The sequence below is a fragment of the Schistocerca serialis genome, chromosome 3 (genome assembly GCF_023864345.2).
Source record: "Schistocerca serialis cubense isolate TAMUIC-IGC-003099 chromosome 3, iqSchSeri2.2, whole genome shotgun sequence".
In the NCBI taxonomy this organism is placed as follows: Eukaryota; Metazoa; Arthropoda; class Insecta; order Orthoptera; family Acrididae; genus Schistocerca; species Schistocerca serialis.
The window spans coordinates 390011276-390020025 of NC_064640.1; the positions used below are offsets into that span (position 1 = coordinate 390011276).

Consider the following 8750-nt stretch of genomic DNA (forward strand, 5'->3'; position numbering starts at 1 on the left):
ACGCAAAACATTTTCAAAATCGTTTCAGAACTCTTTTGGATGAACATTTCCTGCTGGATCAAAACGAAGAAACTGTCTGTTAGTAATATAAGACACATCAGCAGTTTCTGTCACCATACTACTGTTCACACCGTTAGTGTGTGTTTGAGGAAAATGCAGTAGGATACTAAGACCATGTAATATAATATTAATAAACTTGATAGTTGCATAACGATTTAAAGGCTTTATTGCTTCTGATCTGTGAATATTATACAAGAGATATAATACAATATACACCCACAAATTTTACATAAGGTCAGAAAACAGGTAAAAATAATGCACAGTGATAGGCACATTAAAAATTCTACAAATTAAGTAAAAGCTTCATCCATTAGACAGGACTGTATATGATCTATTGAAAAATTTTTATAACAGAGCCTGTGACAATTACATGGTGGTGAATTCAGGTAGAACTCTTACAATACATGATATTGCAAAGGTGTACCCAGTAGCATTTATTTCAAAGAATAATCCTAGCTTTTGGAACCTTGTTCCTTCGTCAGGGAAGAGAGAGGGGAGAAAGGGACGTAGCAAAAGAGGATGTGGTTTCTCACAACCACAACTGGTCGCACGTAGGTGGCTGAGTCAGCGCAAAAAGCTGCCTGTCAATGTAAAGTGAATTTCACGTAGCTTGCTACGTTCTGTACCTAAAGCTCGAAGAAAGGTATTTCAACTCCGGTAACCAATATCACGATTGAATGGGCATATACCGCTACTAGCATTCCTTTGCTTTACACTTTTGTATGTAAGAACAGAGCGGCCGAGAAGACAGGAGCGTGTGACCTGACAAAGAATTGTCCGCAATGGAACCAGTTAAGGACGTGACGGAGACAGTGACTGTGGACCTGGGTGCACTCCTGGACGCCGGGGATGACGCCATCGTGATACTCAAGGCAGGTGACACTCGGCTGGTGGCACACAGGGCCGTCCTGGCGGGCAGGAGCCCCGTTTTTGCAGCCATGTTCGCACACGACACACTCGAAACGAGCACCGGCGTGGTGAGCATTGCCGATGTGGGGGGCCCGGTGCTGAGGCAGCTGGTCTCCTACCTGTACACCCTGCGGGCCCCCCAGCTGCCCGGCATGGCCCCCCAGCGCTGGCCGCAGCGGATAAGTACGGGGTGTCGGGGCTGAAAGCGGAGTGTGAGAGGCAGGTGGCCGCTCAGCTGACTGTCGAGACCGCGGCAGCCACAGCTGTACTCGCAGTCCGCCACTCCTGCAGTGACCTCAAGCGCGCTGCACTGGCGTTCATTAAGACCTGTCCGTTCGAGGTGATGGCCACTCAGGGGTGGGCAGATGTGATGCGGAAGCAGCCGGAAGACTTGATCGAAGTGAGCCGGTTGCTGTACGATCCACCACCAAAAAGCAGCGCACCAGTCGTTACAGAGCTGAGTACCGCAACCAGAACCACTACCACCTCCGGCGCTGCCACCACCTCTGCCAGCGCAACTCACCAGACACCTGCTGCTGCGCGGCCAACGACTCCTCCGGGCGTCGTGTGTTGGAAGTAAGGGCATGTAGCTGCCCTCACAGAGACAAGGAGAAGCAGGACCCAGGTAATCGAAATTTGTATCCTACAACAAAGACACAAACCACTTCCTAGAATTCCTCAACTCCGGCAGTTTCGTGCAAACTGGTCGCACGTAGGTGGCTGAGTCAGCGCAAAAAGCTGCCTGTCAATGTAAAGTGAATTTCATATTTGCTGTAAAGAACTGACCCTCTGGTCCGACGTATGAAGCTGATTGCCAAGCTGCTGACTGTTGACTGTTGAGGGAGTGGCCGAGAAGACAGGAGCGTGCGACCTGACAAAGAATCGTCCGCAATGGAACCAGTTAAGGACGTGACGGAGACAGTGACTGTGGACCTGGGTGCACTCCTGGACGCCGGGGATGACGCCATCGTGATACTCAAGGCAGGTGACACTCGGCTGGTGGCACACAGGGCCGTCCTGGCGGGCAGGAGCCCCGTTCGCACACGACACACTCGAGACGAGCACCGGCGTGGTGAGCATTGCCGATGTGGGGGGCCCGGTGCTGAGGCAGCTGGTCTCCTACCTGTACACCCTGCGGGCCCCCCAGCTGCCCGGCATGGCCCCCCAGCTGCTGGCCGCAGCGGATAAGTACGGGGTGTCGGGGCTGAAAGCGGCGTGTGAGAGGCAGGTGGCCGCTCAGCTGACTGTCGAGACCGCGGCAGCCACAGCTGTACTCGCAGTCCGCCACTCCTGCAGTGACCTCAAGCGCGCTGCACTGGCATTCATTAAGACCTGTCCGTTCGAGGTGATGGCCACTCAGGGGTGGGCAGATGCGATGCGGAAGTTACAAAATAGCAGGTCAGCAACTGGAAGCAGTTAATACCATAAATTATCTGGGAGTACGCATTAGGGGTGATTTAAAATGGAATGATCATTTAATGTTGATCGTCGATAAAGCAGATGCCAGACTGAGATTCATTGGAAGAATCCTAAGGAAATGCAATCCGGAAACAAAGGAAGTAGGTTACAGTACGCTTGTTCGCCCACTGCTTGAATACTGCTCAGCAGTGTGGGATCCGTACCAGATAGGGTTGATAGAAGATATAGAGAAGATCCAACGGAGAGCAGCGCGCTTCGTTACAGGATCATTTGGTAATCGCGAAAGCGTTACAGAGATGATAGATAAACTCCAGTGGAAGACTCTGCAGGAGAGACGCTCAGTAACTCGGTACGGGCTTTTGTCAAAGTTTCGAGAACATACCTCCACCGAAGAGTCAAGCAGTATATTGCTCCCTCCTACGTATATCTCGCAAAGAGACCATGAGGATAAAATCAGAGAGATTAGAGCCCACACAGAGGCATACCGACAATCCTCCTTTCCATGAACAATACGAGACTGGAATAGAATGGAGAACCGATAGAGGTACTCAAGGTACCCTCCGCCACACACCATCAGGTGGCTTGCAGAGTATGGATGTAGATGTAGATGCAGATGTAGATACAAAAGTGTAAAGCAAAGGAATGCTAGTAGCACCAGGCTTTCTCAAGTCAAGCTGTGAAATGAGATCATCCCTCCACAATATTCTCCCCATTCCATTCAGAGTTGCCTTTAGTCACTACTTAACCTGTGTCGACATTGTCAAACCCTACTACAATACACCTAGACCACCTGCTCTACCGAGAAGTTCCTACACAGGATTAAACAGCCAAATACTATTATTACTATTATTTGAGGTAAATTCTAATGGATATGCCTTTGCAATATCATGAATTGTTATACTTCTTCCTGGATTCATACACTGGATTCGAGTGGTGGTCATCCGTCTTCCTGTGTTTGTTGATGAATCTGGATCAGAATTCTTGTACTCCTATGAGAGAGAGAAAGAATAAATTTTACTAAATTTTTTTTCATGGACAAATAACTCACTTACAGGACATAATTGTTTTAGTGATTGAAACAATTAATAATTATTCTATAATACCCTTCTTTGACAATTTATGAGAAATTTTGCTAGGTATTTGAAATCTGCCTGCATTATTACTTAAAGATTATCATTTTGGTGGTCAATAAATATTAGCATAAAAATGTATTCAATAATTGAGACAGAATTTTAAATTAATATATAATGTCTAGTAGTTTCCCCTGCCAATTAGTTCCAGAATTATGACTTGTGAAAGAAGGTGGCGTGAAGCGGAATTTGCAACCTGCATCTGGCAATCTGTCTTCTGGCAATCTGTCAGCGAAATTTTTACAACCCAGTAACATCCATTTAGAGAACACACTCCATGAATCAAAACACCAAGAACATATTCCTGAAGCAAAATAAAAAATTCCAAAATGTGATTAAAAATATGTAATATGTTAAAGGGTACATATTGTAGGTGCCCTCTATGCCAAATATAATTCACGGAACCCAACGCTAATTTAAAATATAACTTATTTCATGACACATTTGTAAATGTATTTGAAAGCTGTTTCACCAAGAAAATAGTTAAATATAGTTGCAAAAAACCATGGATTACTAAAGGAGTGAAAATATCTTGTAATCGGAAAAGGGAATTGTATCTAGCAACAAGAAAGAGTAATGATCCAGAAACAGTGTAATATTATACAAACTACTGTACTGTATTAAGAAACGTTATTAAGAAGCCTAGAAGTATGTGTATCACGTTTGAGATCAGCAACTCTCATAATACAATTATAACAGTTTGTCATAATATTAATAGGGAAACAGGGCAACTAAGAGTACAGAAAGATTGTATTACCATCAAACTGAATGAAAAGTATTCTAGAAAACAGTCAGAAGTTGAAGAGACGCCTCCCCAAAGAGAGGAGACGCCTCTCTGGAGGGAGGAGAAGCCTCAGCAAAGAGAACTAGCTTTGCATCTTCATGAATATAGAATGGCAAGTCATTAATATATATTAAAAACAACAAAGGACATTTTCTGTTGAAAAGCCTTTCTGAAAACCAATCTGACATTTTTACAGATATGTGAAGCTACTCTTAAATACATTACTTTCTCAAAAATTTTGGATAAAACTGTTAGAAGAGAGATTCGATGACAGTTGTTGACATCAGACCTATCCCATGTTTAAGCAAAGGTTTTACAATAGCATATTTCAGTCTATCAGGAAAAATGCCCTGTTTCAGAGAGCTATTACACAAGTGGCTGAGAATCCTACTTATCTGTTGGGAACAAGCTTTCAGTATTTTGCTGGAAATGCCAACAATTCCATGTGAGTTTTTGCTTTTAAGTGAATTTATTAGTTTCCCCTGCCAATTTGTTCCAGAATTATGACTTGTGAAAGAAGGTGGCGTGACCCAGAAATTGCAACCCGCATCTCACAACAAATTACGTAAACTTGCAAATAACTATACCTTTGTGTGATTTCTTGATCATCAGAATCAGGTACAGCAAACCAAGGAGAATCAAAAGCACCACCATCACCAACACCTGCAACAACATCAGTTGTGACAGTCACAAGTCAGTTGCCAAGAACCAGAAAGTTTTTTTCATACAAGTCTAATGATATGAATGTAACATTAACTCTTACATTAAGAATGTTATGCTTATTTGCTTATGTAGAAAATACAGTAAATTTTTTTTGCATTAGGCCTATAATAATTCTTATTATTTTCTTTATTCATAAAGTGCAAGAACTGACTAGTACTTACCCACAATGCAGTTTCCAATACTTTACTACTCATCTGCACACTATTTACACTTCTCTGCACATCCTTTACTGAGAAGTGAGAAGAGTTGTTCCACCTGTCAGACAGGGGGAAGCATATTATTATTGTGGGGGTTTGACTCATTCCACATCATTATAAAATATAGTATTCATGATCCATGCAACTAGTATTAGCCTAATCTAATCTAATCTAATCTACACAACAAGCAAGAGAACATAGTGCCATATGTTGGTGCAACACATCCTAAGTACCTGGTTGTATGTTGCTGCTTTTGCTTCTGAATCTTGAGTCAGACACACTGTGAAGAGACGTTGTGCATGAACCTATAGTTATAACCGGACAGTCTGTTCATCTGCACATTGTCAGCTCCTTGTACCTGCAACAGTTTTAACGTGTTCTAGTGTGCTTTTGGAAATACGGAAGCGTCCGATCCCACCCGTCTGCTTTGACACATAACGTCACAAAAATTTGTTCTATAGATCATGAATACGACACACACCTTTAACCAGCAATTCCATCATCAATACGAGAAGAATCCCACAACACACCGTCTTCTTTCTCAACATTGCAATGAAACCAATAATAAAAATTATGTGATAATCCATCTTCAGAGACGAAGAGGACTCTGGTGATTTCTTTACTGCTTTCGGCGACGCATCAAAATAAACCACACATTGCCCAATGATAATCACAAGTAAGCTATGCCACTTCAACAATCCTCGCACCTCGGACAGCATTTATTATGACTTACATGACTTTAGTGAGAAAAATACAATTAGCATCTGATTAAAATTACGAAATTCATTATCAGAATTATTATTATATTAATTATGATCGATTATATTATTATTATTAATATTGCGTATAATATTGCGTAAAATTAATATTGCGTATAAATTGACAAATGTGCTTAAGCCAAAAATATCTTTAATCAGAAGTGTCTGCTCTAAAGTTTAGTTTATGTGTATTAATTGATGATACGTTTAATCGATCATATCTCAGATATACATGGAGGGGTAAAATTTAGTTACGTCGTCTGCAAAAACTCGCATGGTGTTGATGGCATTTCCAGCAAAATACTAAAAGCTTGTTCTCAACAGATAGCGTTTCAGAGGAGCACTATTGAGTTACCACTCATTAGAAAGATTAAATTAGATTAGATCAGATTAGGTTTTGAGGCTTTTTGGCAAAAATAAACTTTCGCAAACATCTAACCTCAAATGAAGCGCAGTTTTATGCTCTGTCGATTGCTGCAAATATTTAATTCCATCATCCTTCACTGTACCACTTTCAATTGTATCATTATTGTCAATAGTTTGGACTTCCGTTACTTTATACTTATTGTATACAAAAGGTATGGCCAGCGGATTCAAATTACTGCTACCCGCTCTGCAAATGCCAGCCCCTTCATAGACGCTGTCTAGTTTCCCGTGCGCTGTGATTCTGCTTCATTTCTACCTCGCCCCCCAACCTGATATCTCTCCTGGAAATCATTGGCATCATAAGTTGGCGATCGCGATCTGTAAGCGTGCCCCTGATCTTTATCATTAACATTCTGACCTCTCTCACCAGTATTCTGAGGCCTAAAATTACGACTTGTTTGCTCCTCTTCCTGCGTAAGCTTCTCCACCCTTTCCAAATAGTTAATAAACTTATCAACATTGTCCCTAGGAGCAGCAACTATTTTATATCTCCAGTTTAGAGGCAACTTCCCTTCTAAACCCGTAATTATCTGCTCAGGCTCTAATTTGTACGTCAAATATGACAAATTAGTCACCCATCTTAGAGCAAATATTTTAATATTCTCTTTCCTGGGATTAAACTTTCCCAGAAACTATTTTGAAGTTCTATCTGCTTTTGCTTGTCCCAATATTCTTTGAAAAACGCTTCTTTAAACTGCTTTAACGTCTCATATTGTTCCGTTACAGTCGTTCCCCATATCCTAGCCTCACCCAAAACCAATCTTCTGTCGGTCATTCCACAAACTAGGCAAAACATTTTCAAAATCGTTCCAGAACTCTTTTGGATGAACATTTCCTGCTGGATCAAAACGAAGAAACTGTCTGTTTGTAATATAAGACACATCAGCAGTTTCTGTCATCATAGTACTGTTCACACCGTTAGTGTGTGTGTGTGTGAGGAAAATGCAGTTGGTTACTAAGACCATGTAATATAATATTAATAAACTTGATAGTTGCATAACGATTTAAAGGCTCTATTGCTTCTGATATGTGAATATTATACAAGAGATATAAAACAATAAACACACACAAATTTTACATAAGGTCAGAAAACGGGTAAAAATAATGCACAGTGATAGGCACATTAAAAATTCTAAAAATTAAGTAAAAGCTTCATCCATTAGACAGGACTGTATATGATCTATTGAAAAATTTTTATAACAGAGCCTGTGACAATTACATGGGGGTGAATTCAGGTAGAACTCTTACAATACATGATATTGCAAAGGTGTACCCAGTAGCATTTAGTTCAGAGAATAATCCTAGCTATTGGAACCATGTTCCTTCGTCAGGGAAGAGAGAGGGGAGAAAGGGACGTAGCAAAAGAGGATGTGGTTTCTCACAACCTAGCTTATGAAGCATCATCAATGACCTTTCATCAGTAACATTACCAGATGCCAAGTTTGTTTTGTTTGTCGATGATACAAACATTGCAATAAAGAGCAAATCAAGTGTAGTCTTAGAAAGATCAGCCAATAAAATATTTGTGGACATTAATCACTGGTTCCTAGCCAATTCTTTGTCACTAAACTATGAAAAAACACACTACATGCAGTTCAGAACTTGTAACACTAGAACACGTTAAATGTGCTTTTGGAAATACGGAAGCGTCCGATCCCACCCTCTGCAACATTGTCAGAGTCCGCTGGAGAGAAGTGATGATGGCTCCTTGTGCCTGCAACAGTTTTATCGTGTTCTAGTGTGGTTTTGGAAATACGGAAGCGTCCGATCCCACCCTCTGCAACATTGTCGGAGTCCGCTGGAGAGAAGTGATGATGGCTCTTTGTGCCTGCAACAGTTTTAACGTGTTCTAGTGTGCTTTTGGAAATACCGAAGCGTCCGATCCCACCCTCTGCAACAGTCAGAGGGTGGGATCGGACGCTTCCGTATTTCCAAAAGCACACTAGAACACGTTAAATGTGCTTTTGGAAATACGGAAGCGTCCTATGCCACCCTCTGCAACAGTGTCATAGTCCGCTGGAGAGAAGTGATGATGGATCCTTGTGCCTGCAACAGTTTTAACGTGTTCTAGTGTGCTTTTGGAAATACGGAAGCGTCCGATCCCACCCTCTGACAATGTGTATTTCAAAAATACGTCGGACGCGGTTACTTACCTACTTCCTGCAGCCGTTCACTTAAAAGACTATAACTCAGTAAGTATTAGACGTAGATGGTTGCGGTTTTCACTGTTGTAATCTAGACAAAATTGTGGTCTATGCAGACCCTATTTCTAATAATTTGTGTTAATTTTTAATTTTCGCATAAATATCAAATACTGCGTATGTTCGGAGCTATTTTCTAAACA

The 8750-nt window shown here is 41.7% G+C and overlaps 1 long non-coding RNA gene across 1 annotated transcript; it reads right to left on the bottom strand.

Moving 5' to 3' along the window:
- Positions 1 to 203: 203 nt before the first annotated feature.
- On the bottom strand, positions 204 to 5871 carry LOC126470231 (uncharacterized). The gene is made up of 5 exons (XR_007586157.1): positions 5704 to 5871; positions 5456 to 5580; positions 5187 to 5280; positions 4890 to 4965; positions 204 to 3377 (listed from the first exon to the last, which is right to left on the bottom strand). It is a non-coding gene; the product is annotated as an uncharacterized LOC126470231 (long non-coding RNA).
- Between the last annotated feature and the right edge of the window lie 2879 nt (positions 5872 to 8750).